The 21737-nt window shown below is 43.9% G+C and overlaps 1 protein-coding gene across 6 annotated transcripts in view; it reads left to right on the plus strand.

The window, feature by feature from the left end:
- The first annotated feature begins 4614 nt into the window (after positions 1 to 4614).
- DGKG (diacylglycerol kinase gamma) overlaps positions 4615 to 21737 on the plus strand; it is a 197373-nt gene continuing 180250 nt past the window's right edge. For 4 of the 6 annotated variants that reach the window (XM_076003285.1, XM_076003280.1, XM_076003261.1 and 1 more), the window contains exon 1: positions 4615 to 4950. The gene's annotated coding sequence lies outside the window, so the exon portion shown is untranslated. The remainder of the gene's footprint in view (positions 4951 to 21737) is intronic. The other 2 variants (XM_076003289.1, XM_076003287.1) reach the window with 1 other exon arrangement.

Below are 21737 nucleotides of genomic sequence, written 5' to 3' on the forward strand. Positions count from 1 at the left end.
CAGATTTGCAGCCAGGGAGTCACTGCTGAAGTCCACAGGTTGCTTTCATGTTAAAATATTACTATCTTTAGGAGCATGGAGACAGAGTTGTTGACCTGAATTGCTATTTCTTAGGAAGCAGACAAGTGAGCAATAGTATAACAATTAGGCTGGTTTTTTTTTAAAACACACTGTCTCAAGGGAGCAGACTATCTTTAATAGCTATACATTTTTGCATAGCAGTTCCACAATATATAAAACACTTTCAAATATGCTTCTTTGTTTACCCAGAAGATAATGGGGATATGTAACTATCCCCATTTTACAGAAGAGAAAACTGGAGCTTAGAGACTCAGACCTAAGTCTTTCAATTCCATTTAAATGATCTATTGATTATTCTTAATCCTTATCTTTTGTGCTTTCCTCCCCAAGCTTATCAGTTGGTATTGTGGGAATTTTCCCAACTTGCCTTGCTGAGGGCTCCCACCCAGGTGCTTAGGCAATCTTTACAAGTTGTTCAGTTGACAGCACTTAACAGAGTATCAGAGCCAGAAAGGGTTGTAGAGACCGTTTCCAACCTCCTTATTTTACTGATAAGAAAACTGAAGCCCACAGAAGAAATGAGCTGCCCACATTCCCCCGGCTGGATCCACAAACCCCATCCCAGCAAAGCTGTGACCAGGAGCAGAGTCTCCTGGGTCTGCTGTCCCCTTGCACGGATCACGATCCCACTACAGCACAGCCTTCACAGCCAGAGCCGGGAAAGGTAAGGCTAGCACTTGGCTAATATTTGTTCCTATCCTGTCATTGTTTGATAAAATGGAAAGATCTTATTAATTATGAAATCATAGAATATTAGGTGGGAGGGAGCTTGTAGATAATCTGGTGTGATCCTTCGTGTTCTGTATGTGAGAAAAGTGACGGCTAGAAAGGCAAGTGGAGCCCCCAGAGCCTGGTCCCCAGAGACTGAGCCCACCCCCACCTTGTGCTTGGGAACCCTGAACTCCACTGCGCTCAAGGTGTCAAGTCCTGCTCACCCAGAATGTTACCGAAGGTCTGACTTAAAGATTTCCATACACAGGTACTTGACTCAGCCCTCGCTTTGCCTTGGCAATGGAGATCAGGCATCAGCTGCTGGCTTGGAGGGTGTGTTCCCGGAGCAACGTGGTGAGTGTGAGCTGCCAACATTGACGTGTCAGGGAACGTAAAGTGTTGAGGCAGTTAAACATCCAAAAATGCCCTCTCTGACAAACAAGGGTGACTCATCAGAGCACTTGGGCTACAACTGGAAAGGCATTAGGGTGTCCACGGGGGCTAAAGCTTATGCTCAGAAACCCTCAGCTTCCCTACCTCTGGTCCTTTGCTTACATCTTCTTTCTTCAACAACACAAGCTCCACTCCCAAACCCAACCCTCCTCCTCCATGAAGCCTGCCTTGACTCTTTAAGCCTGGAGAGGACTCCCTTCTCAAGCCCTGAGAATATGCTCTATACAATCTGACACTTGATTCTATACTGTCTTTTATTGCTTCTCAACCATTTTGAGGGAGCGTTTTACAGCTGACCCAGATTGCACATGCTCAGAGGAAAGGAACTCAGCTTCTTCCTCTGTACCCTACAGTGCATCTCTGAGGATCACCAAAGAGCTGAGATGTGCTCAGACTCACAGATAGATCTGACTTCAAGACTTTTTCTGCTTTACCTTGTGTTTGCACATACAGTGAATGCTCAATACATCCTCATTTGTTTCACTGTGGCTTCAGCCTTTTCAAAGAAAATGCTCAGCAGCCATATCAGCCCATGCCAAGCCTCTGTGCAAATTAGAGAGAAGGTGACACAGCCTTCCCAGGGTGTGTGGCCGGGCAAGTGGAGTGTGGGCTGGATTTCAGCTCCTCAGCGGTGTGCCCTGTGCAGTGAGCCACATGCACCCCCTGGGCTCCATTTCCTTGTAAAAGCAGCAACAAGGTCTCTATCCCTGCCACCCTTCCCAGCTCTCCATTCCGATGGGGAAGGCCTGCCTTGGGAAAGCTGGCATCAGATGCTACCCAGCTTGTTTCCCAGCTCCATTCCTGTCAAAACCAAACAACAACAACAAAAAACACACCCCACAGCAATAGCTCCTCGCTGTAGAGCCTGCAGTGCTTGAGGTCTACATTCCCAGCAGGGCGTCTGGAGACCCTCTACAATACCGTCTCAACCTTCCTTTCTTCTGCTGGGAAGGCCTGGAATGCACCATGAGTTGTCCTACTTCTCTGTTTTGCTTTCTCCCAGCCTAGATTAACCTTTTCCTGCTGATCTCTGGGTGAGATCCTATTCCCCATCTAATTCCTATCCCAGCCCCTGCCTCCTCCCTGTGCCTCAATCGGCACTAACTGTTCTTCTTGGTGCTCCTCCACCCCCCCACACACACACACACACTCCTCTTTGCCTTCCACATTCAACATCTATTTCACCCTTTTCCAACATGTTATTAGTCTATCAGCCAGTGGGCAGCTGCCTTCTAGTCCTCTGTCCACTCAGGCTTTTCTGCACTCACCCTGCTGCAACCCAGATGCCTAATTCAGTACCACTCTACGTTCCCCAAAGCAATCCATTCACAAACAAATTGGTGCACAATATTGACTTTACAAATGATTTATTTCACAGGAGCACAGTCTTTCATAGTCCACTCCACAGCAAACTATTTACCAATCTTTGCAAGCATTCCTGCTCTCAAATCCTTGCTCAGCAGCCCCGTCCTGAGAACTGTTTCTTTCTTACCACCCTTCCCCAATGAGCTCCCAGCCACATTGAGTCTCCACTCTCAGTCTCTGTATGTCCTCCCTGTTGTCCTGCCCAACTTATTTCATTCTTGTTTTAGTAAGCAGAACAACTCAATGTTGCCTGAGCTCCTGCCTGCAAACATGCAACCCCAAATCCATCATGATGCCCAGCCAAATGCAGGCTCTCCTTCCATTTAGCCTTTCTTAGAAGGAGTCAGGCATAGACAGAGCCAGAATGCTTTTCTTGTAACATGTATGTGCATTTTCCTCCATAGAGAATGCAGTTCAGAAAGCAAAGATTGTGCCTTCCACATTCATTTAACCTAACACAGTGAAAATACATACAGTAAGCCTGTGTCAAAGGTTCTCCTCCACTAGGGACAAGGGACAGTTCTAAGCCTTTTCTGTCTCTCAATTACTCTTTCCTCCCAAGTAAGGCCCAGGACTGGCATCAGGGGAAGGTACCAGAAGACATAGGAGGAGTTTAATAAATAATTGTGAAATAATTGTGAAATGATTCAGTGGGTGAAAAGGAAACAAGAAAAGATATAAGAACTATGAGAGCATCCTCACCACGATTATTTCAGTTTAGCTGAAGGGAACTTTGAGAACTGACCCAGGGTGACAGAATAAAGTGGGAGTGGTGAATGGTAGGATGAAGTGTGAATGTGGGGTTCTGATTTCAGCACTGCCTTCATCACCACATGGAACCTTGGAGAGATCTCTGAGCTTGTGTTCCTCATCTGACCCACCACCCTGGCTGCAGATGGCCCAGAATGGACACTGACTATCAGGGTCCCCGGGGCTGCTGGAGGCTTCTTCCCCAAGTGCCCAGACACACAGGGCCCCTTGGTGCCTCTGCACGCTGCAGAAAGCTTTTCTTGGCTGCAGTACTGGCCCAGGGACCTTCACTGCTTGCTGGCAGAAAACAATTCTCCACTGTGGAATGGGCAAACTCCACATATTTTACAGACAAGAGTCTAAACTCCTAATGACTCTAAATGTGGTGTGAAATGGACAGAAGTCATCCTGCTGGTGTGACATGCCTGAAATAGTGTCACCATCACCTTCACCGCCCCCTCCCCGCACCCCCACCATGGGGACAGGCACGTCATGGAAAGAGAAGAAACAAGTCACAGTGTGTTGGCCAATGCTCCCCCAACCCCTTTTCTATATTTTTGAAAAAGAAGTGATCTATTTTTTTCTGCTGAAATACAGTCCAAGGTCATCTGAAAGCAAAGGAGAAAGGGAATTAACAACCCCCAGGCTTCAGACCTGACCTTGCCATAAGAGCCCTGCTCTGGCTGGCTGTGCCAGACCCCACCACAGCTGTGGAGAGGGAAATCTTTTTAGGTTGAACCGTCACCAATCCACTGCCACCGGAGTCAGGGGCGTCAGAAATGTCCCCCTGGACAGGGACAGCAGTTTGGAGACTAGAGACATTGAGTTCCTGGGAAACAAAGAAAATTTGTTGATTTTATATTTTTATTTTTTCTCTGATTTGGTCACGACATTAAGGCAGCCTGGTCCCAGGTTGAGAAAAGAACACTCCCAGTGGGTATTTTATTTGTCAAACAGCCGTCCTTTGCCTCTGGGTCAGCTGATCTCTGGTGCCCAGCACTGTTGCATCTCTCTGCACCCCTAGCGCCCAACTCCTCCTCCCAAGCCGGAGCCCTGTCAGTAAGAAGCGTCCTAAGGATGCCTGCGCCCAAGTTGCACCTAAGGGGCTCGGGTTCCCACTGGGCGCACTCACATTCACGTGTGTGAGAGCGCGCGCGTGTGTGCGCGCGTGTGTTTGTGCGTGGCGCGTGTGTATGCGCGCGCGCGGGTGTGTGGCGGGGCGGGCTTTGCGCCCGGAGGCAGGGCTCCGCTGTGAGAGTGGCAGCTGGACTTGCCAGGCTGCGAGGGGCAGGGCACAGAGCCGCAGTGCCGTAGTAGCGGGCAGCCAGGAGAGACCGCTTCGGAGCTCAGATCCCTAGCAGAGGCGGAAGACCCCCGCGCTGCCTCACCACAGCCTGGCCGCCTGATTTCCCCAGCGCCCACTCGGGCTGCCGTCCCCTCCCCCGAGAGGGCTGCGCGGGCGGGAAGACGCCCAGACGCCAGCTTCGGTCCCCTTTCTGGCTCTCGGTTCCTCTTTCCTCCCAAGTAAGGGAATAAACTGCGAGGAAGGAGCGCCCCGGGCCACCGCGCAACCAAGTGTTGCATGGTGAGGTAAGACGGCGGCTGGCGTGGCGGTGGGGGTCTCCCGCTCCGGGGCGCGGGTGTAAGCAACTTGGAAAGGGAGGGCAAAGCCAGAGCCGGTCCGGTAGCCAGGGAAGGGGCTGCAGCCGAAATCGCTGCGCCCACCCCACGGTACCACCTGCCGCAAAGCCCTGCAGGGAGGGATGCCCCACTGGAGGGGTGCGGGAACCGGGAAGGGCGCAGGATGGGGGGCCGGCTCCCTCTGCGGTTGAGAGGCCCCCCAAACCCCAAAGGTGTGCAGGTGGGAGGCAGCCTCGTTCCAGACAGTTTACTGAAGCAACTGGACGGGTTTCTTCCTCTGGACTTACCTTGGCTCCTTCACATCCAGTTCGCGCTCCAGGGTGCACAAGGGCGGCGTGTAGCAGGGATCGCGTTTCCTAACGTCTGGCTGCCAATGCCGCGGACCGTCCCGCAGGGTTCTAGGACTTTGGGGCATGCCACAAAGCCTCGGGGCAGGAGGACTTAAAGGGATGCAGAAGAGAACACAGACACGTTGGCGAATAAAGGAGGGGAGGGGAGGGAAGAGAATCTAAGGCTGACCTGTTTAGTCTCGGAGTCACAAGATGTGTCCGTGTGTATGTCTGTGTCTTGAGGGGTGCGCATCCAGAGTCACCTGTGGGGCTCTCGCAAACTCCACCAGCCGCCTCACCCTGAATGTGCTGAGAATTTCTTCCTCAGAACGAGTGGGCTCGAATTTGGGGAGGGGGCTGTGGAGTTCTAAAAGCCCTACAGGTGATTCTGGCGTGCCGTCCCCATCCCCACCATCACTGCAATGGAAAGCATGGGACGAGAGCGAAAAGACATTTCCTGCATGTTGGAGATCCGACTGCGGAACTCAGGGGGGCGGTCGAGACCCCTCCCCCAGCCGCCCCCAGCGGCAGGAGGGTCTGCGGCAGCGCAAGGTGATTTGTGGCTGCGTCGCAGTGTCGCGCGGGAGCACCGTGAACCCGTGGGCGCGCTCGCAGGGGCTGCGCCGCTGTCTCCCCGGGCTTCATTAGCATACGATGACCTCGCTGCGTGGGGGAGGGCCTGGGAGCGCTCTTCAGCATTCCTTTATTTTGGAGGCTTCGGGACGCACCTGGGATCTAGAGACGAACACCCGGGGAGTCTTGATGAGGAACAGCAGTCAGGACACAGGATTGGAAACTGCCCCTCTGATCCGGATTGGGGGGGGGGCGGAATTCCATTGACTTCGTTATTTCAGCGATTAGGATTCTCTGCCCATAAAATTCAGCTGGAGCACAGGGCATCCTCATTGTCAATGAAGGACATTAGATCATAGGGGACAAAAGTCAAGGTTTAGTCCCGAACGCGCGCACGCCCACGCACCCCCCCACACACACACACCTTATGCCCCTTTCATGCCTGGGGTGTGTCCTAAGTGGGAAGGTACCTCACTGTTTGCCATGTTAAAAAGGCTATATTTGCCAGAGATTCCACTCCAAATATAAATTATACTCATTAAATGAAGCTGCAACTAAGCTAACTCCCTTGTTGTACTTCTATCTAGATCTTTTTGCCAATCACCCTTAACACTTATATCCCGCACTGCAGGCGTTCTTACAGGTATTTTTCTGGGAGATGCCTGGGGGCGGGAAGCTGGTAGATGAGTCTTCCCCACCTTAGAATTTTATACAGTGTTTGGTTCTGATCAGCTAAGAGTTGGGGAGGAAAACGATGAGCATCAGAGGGTCCTGGCATCTAGACTCTCAGAGATGAGAGTAACTACTGAGATCATCTGTTCTAGCTACCAGCCCCCCCCCACACACACGCAGCCCTCAACTGCCCACGCGACACCAGCAACAGGTGGCAAGGATCCCTTCAACCTGGACGCTCCCAGAGGCCGGGGCTGTGCATGCCTGAGGCTCTGCCAAGGGGAGAGCCCAGAAGGCAGCAGCCCTTCCCTCTCCCGCTGATGGGGATGGGAGGATGCTGGCCTCTACTTCCTGCCCTGGAAGGGGAGCGGGAAGAAGGAAGGGAAGTACCATTTCATTGTGATAAAACTCTTTTGAAAAAATATCTATCGTATTACATTATCATGATGTGCTCTTTTAGTGTAAAAGTAATTCATGCTCATTGCAGAAATTTTGGGAAGTTGAAAGTATACAGAGAATCAAAACCCCCATGATTCTACCATCTAGATCCAACACTGTTAATATATTGGCATATTTCCTTTCCATCTATTTTTATGTCTTGAAATCATACAATCCATAGAGAGCCGGCATTTATTGGGTACCCAGTAAATGTGCTTTGTTTGGCATTAGTATTTTATATTCATTATGTCATTTAATCCTTAGAAGTCCCTCTGAGCCAGGTATTACTGTTATCATCCCCATTTTTCTAGGGTTCTAATAGTTCAGGTGACTTGCCCAAGTCACACAGCTAGTAAGTGGCAAGGTGAGGATTCAAACCCAGGCTGTCAGACTCCCAAGTATGGTTGCTCACTCTCTGTAGCTATTATTGTTTCTTTGTGTTTTTTTTTAAATTAGTGTTTTAGCTAAAGTGTTTTATGAACATCATTTTCCTGGCTACATTATTAAATTATTAGTCACTATAGTTTCTTCTTGTCCTTAGCAACAACAAGTAACTCTAGGGAAAGTCTTTACTGCACACCTTCCCCATTACTTCCTTTGGATAGATGCCTAGAAGCAGATCATTGGGCCAAAGGGCACAAATGTTTTGAGGCTCCCAATATATATGAGAAGACACTTTTCAAAAGGGCTACACCAACGTATGATTCCATTCACCAGGGGCAACTCTGCCATAGTCAAAGCAGGTGACTCTGAGGGATTCACACAGGCCCGGGCCTCACACAACCAAACCACATCACATGAGCATTCCCCAACATCATGGGAGAAGGACTCACACATGCCACCCTACTTTGCACATTCAAGTGCGATTATGGAAACCATACAATATAAAAATTGTGCCTGTTTTTATGTGAGCAAATGTCAGCTGCAGAATTCTCTGGCTAGATGTCACATACTAACTTTGAACAAATCAAACTGTTGTGTTAAATATATAAGTGTGCCTAACATCCCACTTCTCCACACAAGCAGTTATAACAATGGATGTGCGTCGATATCACAGCCAGACTCAGCAAATGCCACCGATCAGTAACAGCTTCCTCACACACTGGCTGTATTCATAGTTGTTTCCTTACACCAAATATCAGAATTCCACAACCAAACCATAGTGGGAGTTGATGTCACCTTACAAGTAACAGAGTTTGATCAAAAAATTTAAAAAATTACAAATCAAAGTTAGTAACTAGTAATAAAACAGTTGAAAAACATAAGGTTATACATATCATTAACAAAATGTCTGCAAGTTGAAGAAAATGTGGCTGACAGAGACTGAATTAGGGCACTACAAAAAAAAAAAAACACAAAAGGGCAATTTAGAAAAAAACAAATTGGTTCTAGCTATGAGTTTTTCCTAGAGCCATGTTCGCCTCCAAGCCAACTCTGCCACCAGCAGTGGGCTTAGTAGCCTTGGAATATAATCTGTTGTTGTAAATGGAATATATATCAATTGAGCCTCCACCTGAGATCTACTTATACAAGACTCAGCTTGTGCCCTAAACTGCTTATCTGGGTCAGAGACCGCTAGGCTGTGCCGACAGCACCTGTGCATATACTTACCTCACTCTGGTGAAATCACTTATTTGCATAACCCCCACTAAATTGTGAGCTCCCTAAAGGCAGAGATCATGTCTAATACTTCCCTGCAGCCCCAGCACTTGAGGTAGTACCAATGCATAGTCAGCAATTAAATGTGATGAATGAACTAATAAGAGAATTTTCCAAGTCCAGTACTGGATGCTTTGGGTACATTTCTCTGTGTATCTTTACTCTGCTCCAGCTGGTCAGTCTCAGAAATGTACCTGAAAGGTGTCTAGAGCTGTGCTGCCTAATTTTACATGTGACTATTTCCATGTTCATTTAATTCACTGAAATTAAATAAAATTTAAAATTCAGTTCTTCAGTCACACCAGTCACATTTTTAGAGCTTTAATGCCACATGTGTCTTCTGGCTACCATAGCCGAGAATGCACATATAGAACATTTTCATCATTGCAAAAGTTCAACTGGCCCATGCTGGATAGAGCGTAAGCTTGATGGAGGCAAGCAGTGTGTCTGTGTCCATCTTGTTCTCCACCGTATCCTCTGCACTGGCACAGTGCCTGATCCCGAGAAGATTGGGGGGGGGAGAAGGGATGGAGGTAGTAAACGTCATAGTAATATTAGCGATAGCATTTATTAGCCACCTACTCCATGTCCCATACTGTGCTGTGTTTTGTAGATGCATTGTCTCACTTGATATTCACATCACTACAAGCGTAGTATCAACCCCACTTCACAGACAAGAAAACCAAATCTCAGAAAGTTTGAGTAATTTGTCTGTGGTTGCAAAGGTGGTAAGAGAGATCGAGATTGAAACTCAGGTCCACATGATTTCAAAGCCCATTCTCTTAGGCCTTTTGCTTTGTTGCTTCAATAATTGCTCTGTGTGGTGATGTTGATGTGAATTGCCACCGTCTTGGCTTCCCAGGAAATCAGAGAAAGGCACTTTTGAAGGCTTCCAAAGGGAAATAATTGGTATAATTTGTGAATGAGAATGACATTTCAGCAGGACAAAATTTTGCTGAGGAGCCAAAGAGAACTTGTCCCTGGATGAGTGAGATGGGGAGAAAGGAGCCTGCCCATAGCGTGGCCTGACCAGAGGTCCAGAACCTAGGAGAGCAGGCCAGACAACCACTGTGGTCTGTGCTTCTCTTCGGGGAGCCCTGTCACCAGCTCCTGAGAGGAATACTGGCTTGACCCACATCTCACAGCCCACTGACGGTATGGCCTGGCTCTCCACTCCCAGCCAGTGTCCTTCCCACTGCTCCACCATGCCTCATACGTAGGCCATTTGCTCTGGTACCCTCACTGTTATTATCACTCTTGTCCTAGGCTTCTCCAATTTCTTTATTCTTAACGAATAAAGTGCAAATAAGTTTCGAAGAATGCCTAAGCAGCACTGAGAAGACTAAGATTACCAGCTACTTTGTAATACATTTCTTATTTCTATTAAAACCCTTTAAGGTCTAATTAGGAGTTATACTGTTGACCCCTGTTGAACTTAGTATCAACTGGAATAACCCACTTCTCTTTTAAACTTGATCTTAGACTCTGTTGCTCATCCCGTCACCCCCACCCAATGCTGTACAGATGATACCTAGAGTGTAAATATAGAACCTTTGCATTATTCCTCATTTTATCTTGTTCAATTCAATCTATCCTGTCAGCTTGCCCAGATATTTCTGGCTGTCATTCTGTCATCCAGTCTTTTTACTGTCCCAGTTTGCTTCCTGCTATCCCTGAATCTGACGATCATTACCTCTTCAACTAAGTCATCAATGAAAACAATGAACACTACTCAGAGTTCTTCTACTATATGCTCTTTAAATATAGATATTAATTCAATAATTAAACAGAACTCTTTTAGAAAATTTATTCAACTTCTTGTATTATTATTCAGCCCATATTTCTCAATCTTTTTCAAAAGATTTTCAGAGGAATCTTATCAAAGTTTTTAATAACATTCAGATACTCTTCATTACTAGTATTTCCTTGATCTGCTGTTCAATAACTTTGTCAAAGATGCAATTCTGTTGGTCTGCCATGAACTACTTTCAGTGAACTCATGTTGGTTCCTAGAAATCATGACTTCAGTCCTTAAAGCTCATTCCACATCCCATTCCAGAATGTTTCCTGCCTAAAATCAATCCCTCAAGTTAAGAAATTTTTATAAATTATTTTTCCATTTAAAAAATACAACTGTATTTACCATGAAGTTGATAGTCATTGTGATGGTGGTGGTAGGGTGATGGTGTTGATGGTAGTGGTGATGGTGGTGGCGGTGATGGTAGGGGTGGTGGAAGTGATGGAGGTGGTGGTGATTGGGGTGGTGATGGTAGTAGTAGTGGTGATGGTGGTGGCATTGGTGGTGGCAGTGAGGATGGTGGTGGTGGGGGTAATGGTGGTGATGGTAGTGGTGGTGATGCTGTTAATGGTAGTGGGCAGGGTGGTGGAGGTAATGATGGCAGTGGTAGTGGTGGCAGTGGCAGTGGCAGTGGTGGTGGTGATGATGGTGGTAGTGGGGGTGATGATGGTTGTGATGGTGCTGGTGATGGTAGTGATAGTAGTGGTGGTAATGGTGTTAATGATGGTGGTGGAGGTGATGGTGGTGGTGGTAGTGGCAGTGGTGGTGGTGATGGTGGTGGTGGAGGTGATGATGGTGGTGGTGGTGGTGAAGATGGTGGGATTGGGGATGGTAGGGGTAAGGATGGTGCAAGTGATTATGGGGTGGTGGCAGTGGTGGCAATGGTGGTGGGGATGATAATGGTGATGATAGTGTCTTTCTTAATATATGATTCTGGGAAGATTAAGGAGCATGCAGTTACCTCAATTGCATATTGTCTCAGCACCCTGGGATGTTATTCAATTAGGATAAGAGATATATATTAATTTGGGGCAGACCGAAAAGTTTCTAGCATCATTAAAAAATGAGATCAGGGAAGGATCTGAGAGAGCATCTGGTTCCAGACCTTCATCCTAAAAAATAAGAAACCTCCTCCATCCAAAGGGGGCCCGCCCTACCTGGGGTTATACTGCCAGAACAGGAACCAAGGTCTCACCACTCTTGACCAGTGCTTTCTCCAAGGCATCAGGCCTTCTTTTCAGAACAAGCTTAAGGCATTCTTTTCTGAAAAAAGTAACCATTTCTCTTCTTGGAATTAGCCTCTTATGTTGTTGATGCTTCAGTGAAAATTAAAGATTCTTCTGGGATCATGATGTGAAAGGGGAAAGGAGGAGAGAACTTAAGGGCTCTCAATTTCCAGGTAGGAAATGGAGCCAAAAGGTCCCCAAGGCAGGACAGGGGCACAGAGAGAAGACGTTCTAGTAAGAAAATATTTTTATGAGAAAAATAGCAATAATATAATAATAACCATCCTTTATATGTGTACCACACTCAGAAGATGGCAATATCTTTACATCCATGACATCTCCTGGTTCCAATCACAGGCATGTGAGGCAGGCAGCATGGCTGTCACTTGCCCCATATCAGTAGTGGGATGACACCCAAATGTAGGCTGTGGGATCTAGAAAAACTACTGTGGCAAGAAAGGAATGAAAGAGAAAAATTCAGTAGCCACATGGCGGCTGACAAAACCTGCCCAGCTAGCCTTTTGGGCCCATTACTCCTTTCTGTGTGGTCTGTGTGGTGGTCAGTTTTCTCCTCTTTCAGGGCCTAAGCAGTGCCGTCTACATAGGAACAGAATTTTCACTTTCCTGATGCTGATCTGGTGTGAAAGTTCCAAGTGGCCAGACGTCAGTGAGGCCACTTTGATCCTTAAATGCTGAAATGCTTGAAATGTTTTGGCCTCGATGTTTCCATTCCCTGCTGCATTTCTCCACCCCTCCGCTCTGGGAACAGTGGCCCACAGCTGCCTCCGTGCCCCTAGCCTTTTGGTTAAATAAACTAGAGAAAACTCTCTCCATCTCCCAGAGGGCCAGGGTGTCCCTTCCAGAATCCTTGAGAGCCACACAAAATGGACGCTTTTATCCAGTCCCCCACACTCTCCATCTTAAGGCCTTAGCAACAAGGATGCCCTGATCCCAGACCCTGACAGGGACACCCACTGGCGGAAGTCGGTCTCTTCCCTTTTCTCATGCCAGCATATCCAGCAGGTGTTGGGTGATCACAAAGTGATCTTTCCCAACTGTTAGGAATCCGGTAGCCATATGTTCCTACAGGCTGGGAAACTGCTGTGCCCAAAAGCCCACAGTGCTCCTAATCCCTAAATCATGCAAATCATGGCAAATACACTCCTGAGGAGACTCAATCATTTAACCAACATTAAATCAGCAAAAATGTATTGAGCACCCACTCTGTGCTAGTCATAGGACTAGTTTCTGGGGATAGGGCCAACTGGGTTTCCAGGAACTGAGTTAAACTGAGTGAGAAACAGATATGATATAGCATTGTCTTTAGATGAGAGCCAGGGAGGGTCACCTTCCCAGCCTAGGAGGGGATTGGACCAAGGAGGTCATCTCTGGAATAGATGGGCTTGAATGAAATGTAAAGTTTGCATAGAAGTTAAGTGAAGGAGTATGGGTAATGTATTCTAGCTAGAGGGAATAGTGTAAGCAAAGGCTCAGAGGCAGTTCTTGTCATCTACAGTCACTGCTGCTGGAGCAAAAACTGTGAATTAGGAAGTGATGGAAGATGAGACTGGAAACAGGGGCAGGAGCTGGGCCATGGAGGGCCTTATCTGTCATGTTAAAGAGTATAGATTTCTTCTTGCAGACAGTGGTGAAGTCATAAGTGGGGACTGATGGGGTCAGATTTTAACATCAGAGAAGTCTCTTAGGTAGCAGAGTTGTGACAAGAGAAGATGGGAGCAGCCTGGGAGGCTTTTGTGGGAGTTGACCCCTCAACTCCCACATGTGGGAGTCCCCATGTGGACTGAAGCAATGGCCGTAGAGGCAGAGGGAGGCACAGAATCAGGACAGAACTTGCAATCAAGTGGATGTGCTGGGACTGAGGGAGCAGAGGAACCAAAGGTGGCTCCCAGGCTCCTACCTTGTGCACGTGGGAGGATAGTGGTTTCGTCGGCCAAGAGAATCGAGGAACAGGAGCAGGAGTGGGGTTAGATAATGAGTTCAGTTCGGGGCACGTTAACTTTGAGGTTTCAGGGAGAGCTCCAGATGGAGATGGAATTGGATCGATGAGCTCTGTGGCTACAGGCCCAGATTAGGTAATCCTCAGTGCAAATGGTGGGTGAAACTGTGAAAACTCATGAGATCACAGGAGCGTCGATTTTCATTTATCTTGATACTTATGTTGTCAGCACCTGAAAGATCTATGTCTAGGAAACCCATACCTCTTTAATAAGGGAAGAAAGCATCTCACAGCATCGTGAGTTCAGGCTTGACAGCTGAGCTGTGCCAATAGCCAGCCATGTCCTGACTCACCTGGACCAATGTCCACTTCTGCCCGGTGAATGGTCAAGAATGGAGGGTTATACAGAAACACCTGTATTGCTCTTCCACATTAGAGCTTCACAAATTTGTAAACATGCTGCTTCTCTCTAGGCCAGGCGTTCTCAACTCTGCTTAAACATTTAAATCACCTGGAGAGCTTTGAAAAAATACCAACTCTAATATCCCACTCCCACTCCTGATTTAATTGGGCTGAGGTCAGGGCCTGGGCCTATTTTTTTAAACATCTCCTAGTAGCACCAACTACACCAATGTTCAGAAGAGTTAAGAACAATTACTTAAAAAAATTCTTTCGATGATTCCTCAAATTACAGAGTTTTAATTCCTTAGCTCCTACAGCAAATCCCCCCTATGTATGTGTTACAATTTCTCTATAAACCACTTTAAAGTGTCAGAACCAGAACTGGATTTGCATGCCAGCCATGGTCTTGTGGGCACATTATGCCTGTTTTTGCATTCAACAGTTTTTCTCCCTCTTGTCGCAAGGCTCATGAAAACTTTGTCAAATATCCTGCACTTAAAACCACTGTCTACCACATCTCTCTGAGTCACATAATTGATGTATTTGTCAAAAGGATATAAGAATCACCACTATGACTTCTTCTTAGCAAACCTTGGGATCATTGCTTTCTCTTCTAAGTGTTCACAAGTCACTCCTCACTCCAGCAGCACTCAAATTTTCTTCTGCAATAGAACTTCCTGGAGATTTTTTGTAATGAAATATGGATTCTAAGGCTATCTTCTCAGAGATTCTGAGTCAGAGGTGTGAATGGGGCCTCAGAACCAGCATTTTTAACTAGTACTTAGGGTGATTATGGTGCAGAGATATGACCTTTGAGAAATATGGTCTTAAAAATAAGAAATGAAGCATCTACATTTAATTCCTACCCCCTCAATTTTTATTAAAATAGAAAATTAGTATATAAATACTTGGGGATATTTATTATAGTACTAACAAGCAGAAAAGGACACCAATATAATACACATGTCAGAAATTTTGACAACATTGCATAATAAAAAGAGTATACACAAGAGTGACTTCAGGGAAAGGCCTACCAACCCGTCAGTCCTCAGAGTGGAAGGAAAAGTTGGCCTAAAGATTAAATGAAAGGGGCTCCTAGAATTCCACTCGCATCTCTAAAGTTAAAGTGGCAGGGGGACTGCATGGACTAGGAGACAAGATTTGCAAATTACATATCTGATAAGGAATTACAATCCAGAATGTATAGAGAACTCCTGAAACTCAACAACAAAAAGAAACAAACGATCTGATTCAAAAATAGACAAAGGACTTGAAAGACATTTCTTCAAAGAAGATATACAAATAGCCAATACACGCATGAAAAGAAGCTCGCCATCACTAATCATCAGGGAAATGTAAATCAAAACCACAATCAGATACTACCTCACATCTATTAGGATAGCTATTATCAAAAAAAGAACAGAAAATAACAAATGTTGGCAGGGATGTAGAAAAATTTGAACCCTTGTACACTGCTGGTGCAGCCACTATGGAAAACAGTATTGTGGGGCCTCAAAAAATTAAAAATAGAATTATCATATGATCTAGTAATTGTACCTCTGGATATATATCCCTAAGAGTTTAAAGCAGGGACACAAAGAGATATTTGTACATCCATGTTGATAGCAGCATTATTCACACTAGCCAAAAGGTGGAAGCAACCCAGGTATCTATGGATGGATGACTGGATAAGCAAAATGTGGTGTATGCGTACAATGGAATATTATTCTGTCTTTAAAAATGAATGGAATTCTGACACATACTGTAACATGAATAAACCTTGAAAACAATATGCTAAGTGAAATAACCCAGTCACAAAAGGACAAATACTGTAAGAGTGCACTCATGTGAGGTACTTACAGTAGTCAAGTTCATAGCGATACAAAGAAGACTGGTAGTTGCCAGGGTGTGGTATGGGGAGAGAATGGGTAACTGTCATTGAATGCGACAGAGTTTGAGCTTTGCAAGATGAAAAATTTCTGCGAATGGATGATGGTGATGGTTACACAACAATATAAATGCACTTAATGCCACTGAACTGTACACTTAAAATGGTTAAATAACTTTGATGTTATGTATATTATACCACCATTTAAAAAATACTCTGAAAAAGTGTCAGGGGCTACAGGAGTTCTAGGTAGGCAGGTTATAGGGAACAGATCTCAATCATATCATCTCCATCAAACACACCAAGTGCCTCCTCAGACGTGCATTGGGCCAGGGCCTGGACTCACTCTCAGTCAATACATGGTGGAGTTCATGAAAACAGGATCTAGCAGTTCAAAAGAAGGGAGAAATCTAAAGATGCAAAGCTAATCCTTTCCCGTAAAACGGACACTAAATAAAAGAGACAACTTTTTAGCTCCAGGTTACGTTTATAGAGATTTATAAGGATATAGCAGGAATGATCAAAAGGGTGAAATCTGAAATTTGGAAACGTAGTTTGCTTTAAAATGAAAAATATTTTGCAGAATTAAAATCATGCAATGGAAGTATGAACATTGGAACAATGCAGAAAACTAAAAATGAATGTAAATTCACACAATACTAACCAAAAAAACATAAAAAATGAAATAATGAGTGAAAAAAACAGAGAATACAATTGAACACATTAAATTTATAAAGGCATAATTTTTCAGGAACAGAGGAAATGGAAGATATTGTAATAAAAAATATAGAAAAATATTTTCCTGACTTTAGTTCAAAATAGTTCATGTGTACCAGGGAAAAATCAAAAGTATATTTTGGTGAAAATTATTAATTATAATAACAAATAAATCTATTTGCATGCAACCAGAAAAACAATATTATATTCTCAAAGAAAAAATAAGCATGTTTCAGACATTCTGCAACACTAAATATCAGAAGGAGGTTGAGATATAGCTATGGAATTTTTTTTTAACAAGGCATTTTTTTTATTTTAGCATATTATGGGGGTACAAGTGTTAAGGTTACATAGAATTTTGAAGTAATAAGATTATGAGCTGGAATTTTGTATTCAGTGATACGTGAAGCAAAAAGAAAGACATTCTCAGACAAAAAAAAGTACCCAGCAAGTAGACCACTGAAATCCTCTACTAAAAAAACGTATTCATTTAAAATATTCTGGTCAACAGGAAAATCAATGAACATTAAAATTTGGGAATGGAAAAGATGTGATGTAAAAGCTGTGGGATGAACAATAAAACCACTCAAACATAGATTTACTGTTTAAATGTTATTAATATGATCATGAAAAAATGCAACTGCCAAAGATCATTCTTAAGACTATATTTTCAGGGATCATTTCTATAGTTGATTACAAGAAAAGTTTCTCTGAATGTGTAGAGGACAAAAAGAAAAAAAAGAAAAAAAAAACCATTGTTAACAGAGAAGATGTATGAGAAACTTAATGGTAATAATCTGTGTCTAAAAACTCAGACTACTTAAGGAAAAAAATCTTGATGTCCTGAATTTCTTACTTTGTACTGTGGAAACATTGGATATTGCTTCATTATGGACATAAAGAAATATAGGTTTAAATACATTTTTAAATAAGAAAGAGAGTAGATGAAATCAAATTAGAAATGTTATGCTTCACTTCAAAATTAAAAGGAAGATTTGGAACATTATAGCCAAGATTAAATACTAAAAAAGGAAATAGCAAGGAAATATAAAAATAGAAAGTATAAAATAACATGATAGAAGTGAGGTCAAACATATAAGTTATCACATTAAGTGTGAATGGTTTAATCATTTCTATTAAAAGACAAAGAGCCATGCTTTGGGCAAAAATTAGTTCTAAATATATGCCATTTTAAACAAAATAGTACAAAAAGAGGGAAAAAAGGAAAGGGCATAAATGTATCAGGAAAATGCAAACAAAAGAAGGAAGGGCAATATTAATATTAAAGTAGAATTTAATACAAAAAACATTAAATGTGGCTAAAAGATATCCATTAGAAGATATAATATTCATGGATATTTTATTCTGAATAAGAAATATCAAAATATATAAAATAAAATTGGCAAAACACAATCTCAGAGGGAGACTTTTGCATATGTCTATCAATCTTCAACAAAGGAAGTAACAAAAGCAAATTAGTATTTAGAGAATTTTAAGGCTATAAGGAACTTGATGGAATGGACATATACAGGACTTTACATTTATTTTTTTATTTTTTTTTATGTTTTTGAGACAGAGTCTCACTCTCTTGCCCCAGCTAGAGTGCCATGGCGTCAGCCTAGCTCACAGCAACCTCAAACTCCTGGGCTGAAGCGATCCTCCTGCCTCAGCCTCCCAGGTAGCTGGGACTACAGACATGCACTACCCTGCCCAGCTTATTTTTGCTATTTTTGGTAGAGATGGGGTCTCACTGTTGCTCAGGCTGGTCTCCAAATCCTGAGCTCAAACGATCCTCCCGCCTCGGCCTCCCAGAGTGCTAGCATTACAGGCTTGATCCACCGCACCTGGCTGGAACTTCACATTTAAAAACTGAAAGAACGTATATCTATTAAAATGCTTCTGCAACATGGAGACATTTTGATCCCACCATGAAGAAAATTTTGATACGTTTCAAAAAGTAAAAATTGTTCTGACAGCGGAGGAAAATAAAACAGTAGTAGAGTTTCTGTGGGAGAATTTATTCACAAGGCTTGATGGAGGTCTGGGACCTCTGCATATGCACTTGCCACTGCTGATGTCAGCATTCAGTGAGAACAAGACTAAAGACCTGTTAGCTGGCAAGCGCCAAGTCTATGAAACACTTCCTTCTTTAAGAATGTGTAGAGAGTAAAGCATATAGGAATTAAGGAAAATGCAAAATAAGGAAGTAAAGACTAGCATGTAGAATGAAAACGAGCCACTCAGCTAGGCCAAAAAGAACATTGTAGTCACCTGGAATCCTCATAAGAGGGCAAGAAGGCATGGCCTTTACAAATCAGAAGGCAATGAGAATAAAACTGAGATGAAAATGAAACATGGTATTCAAGGATATAAATGAAGTATGGAAGGACTGCAAGGAAATTCAAGCACAATAGCAGAATTAAAATTCATTAGCTGGAATTAATGAGCAGAGTATTCTATGGAAAATCAAATCAAGTATGGAGAGGAAGTGATAGTATAAAGGACAGGCAGTACTTCGGCTTTTTTTGTTCTCCAAAATTCTTTAAAGATTAATGAAAGTGGTTCAGTAGCCTCCACTGGAAGTTCTCCTGGTTATCTTTACTCCCAGGCGGTAGACCAAACTGTTCTTTGCTCTTCTTGCTCTAAAATTAACCAGTCCACTTCCCAAACTTCCCCCAACCTTTTTTGGCTTGTAGTGGGGTTTTTTTGTCGCTTAGTATTTTCAGATCATTTTGAGCTATTTTTTCATGGTTTAATTTTCATGTATAAGTTTGTGCCATCTTCCTATATATTCTTTGGTTGTGTGCCTTTCTTTTCCTTTCTTCTAAATGTCCTTTTCAAATATGAACCTACAGGTTAGTCCTGCAGGCTCTTTTTTAAAAGGACCATTTCTTTCTCCTCTTTATTCGAATTATTTTTGAATGCTTCTCTATTTTGGAGAACTTCAGTCTGCCTCCACCTCAGAAACTCATAACAGTCATACCATCATTTTTTAAAAAACATTTTGGCAATATGTCTGCCTGAATCAAGAGCTCTTGGTTATTTATTCCAGCCAGGCTTCTCCTTTTTGACAATCATGACCTCTGAGCTGTAGTGGCTTCTTTCTCTTAAGATGTCTCTTTTGCCTGTTTCACCAAGTAGGGTCTTTCTGTGGGCCACAATGAGGACCAGAGGAGTTTATCTACCAGTAGTTGTCAACAAGGGGAATGAAAAGACTTGTCTGATGTCCTATTTTTAGCCACAAGAGGCTTTCTGCAAACGTTTAGCTAGCACAAGACCACTTTCACTGCTCCAACTTTCCTTGTGCCAGAATAGTAGTGGCTAGGAACACACCTTCATGTCCTCCCTGTGGCCAAGTGCCTGTAGAAAATGCTCACAATTATATCACCTGTATTTGTTACCCTTTTCCATGCATTTATGAGATATTCTAGGTGCTCCATCCTTAGAGTTATGAATTCCCGACATAAACCTATTTTTGGCCCAGAGCTATGCTGCCTTGTAGATGCATCAACCGACAAATATAGTTTCTAGTATTCTTTGTAATTCCGTATGCATTATGTGTGTGTGTCACCCGGCACTACACTTCTCATGTTTGTCTTTGTTTCACCGGCAGTTCTACACGGTGATGCAATCATAATATTATCCCAGCTCTTTGATCCTCTTCCTCATCACCTCTAGGTAAACACATGCCCCCCCATGCTTATGAGAGATGAGTCTTTCATGACTAGACATAAATTCACCCTTCCAGCTTCTGAGTAAATCATGGCCCAGAAATCTACAGCCGGTTATTGACATCATTCACTTCTCTTTTATCCCAGAATCCCAACTGTCAGCAGAAAGAGTGGATGACAACACCATCCCTATTTCCAAGTCCTTCACCATCTTGCCCAAAACCAGTGAGAGATCGGGTCGATGATAAAGGACCATGAATGCCTGAAAAAGGAATTGAACACAAACTGATAGTCAGTTTAGTTCTTGAGCTGGAAAGTAATTGAAACGGATGGTTTTGTAAAGTGCTCATGTGCAGAGCAGACTGAAATGGAATGAGGCAGTTATGAAGACCAGAGGCAGATGCTAGGGCCAATTAGAAAGCTGTTACCCAGAAATTGGAGGTGCTGATACAGGGAATGAAATGGAGAGAGAGGGGCAGAGCTGAGAGATGACACAAAACAAAACTTGGTGTGTTAGTATCTAATTTGGTCTTGAGATTTCTGGAGAGGGGAAGGAGACTGAAGGTAGATAAAGCCCATGTATCAAGCCCAGGGAATGCGGAGCATGACATTTCCATCCAAAAGGTTGGTCGTTTAGTTTTGGAGGTAGAGGTAGGAAGAAGATAAGCTTGAGAATAGATTTATTTAAACATTGAAAAGTCATACCTAGTAAATGGTTGGAGGAAGGAATAAATGCATGTGATTCCATCAGCAACAGGGTGTCTTTCTGACCAAACTCAGCTCAGCATGTGATTTCACACTCTCATCAAAACAATGTCAATCAAATATAATGATTTTTTCTTTCATTTTCTTTAGTGGTGGCTGCTTTCTGTTGGCTATTTTTCCCTCCTTCCAAGTGACTCACCCAGGGAGGGCAGTCCCTCAGTGGATTGTAATTTATTAAGCACATGCAGCCAAATGGCTAGCTCTGTGCCCATCTCCTGCCCCCTCGAGCCCACACATTGCCACTCCTAACCTCTGAAAGTAGATGGTGCCACAAAGTTCATAGTTTTTTTCTTCATTAATTGCTTCTAGGGGCAAAGATGAAGATTTATACTGCTTAATCTTTTACAGCTGATACTGAAAAGCATCTTCTTTCCCTCCCATCCTCCTCCTTAAACTGAACTCCAAGATTTTTCATCTCTAAATTCATACCTCCTCTCATCTTAAACCCCTTCTCCATTTTATGAGGGCACTCAAGGTATCAGGGAATATTTGCACATTTACCTGCATCTGCTAAGGAAGAAGAAAAAGCATTTAATATCCACCGACCCCTATATGCTATGCACTAGGCCAGGACGTTTATAGTTATTATCTTTAATCCTACTCGATAAGGTGATGCCACTATTCCCATTTGCAGATGAGGA

This window comes from Microcebus murinus, chromosome 1 (genome assembly GCF_040939455.1).
Source record: "Microcebus murinus isolate Inina chromosome 1, M.murinus_Inina_mat1.0, whole genome shotgun sequence".
Classification (NCBI taxonomy): Eukaryota; Metazoa; Chordata; class Mammalia; order Primates; family Cheirogaleidae; genus Microcebus; species Microcebus murinus.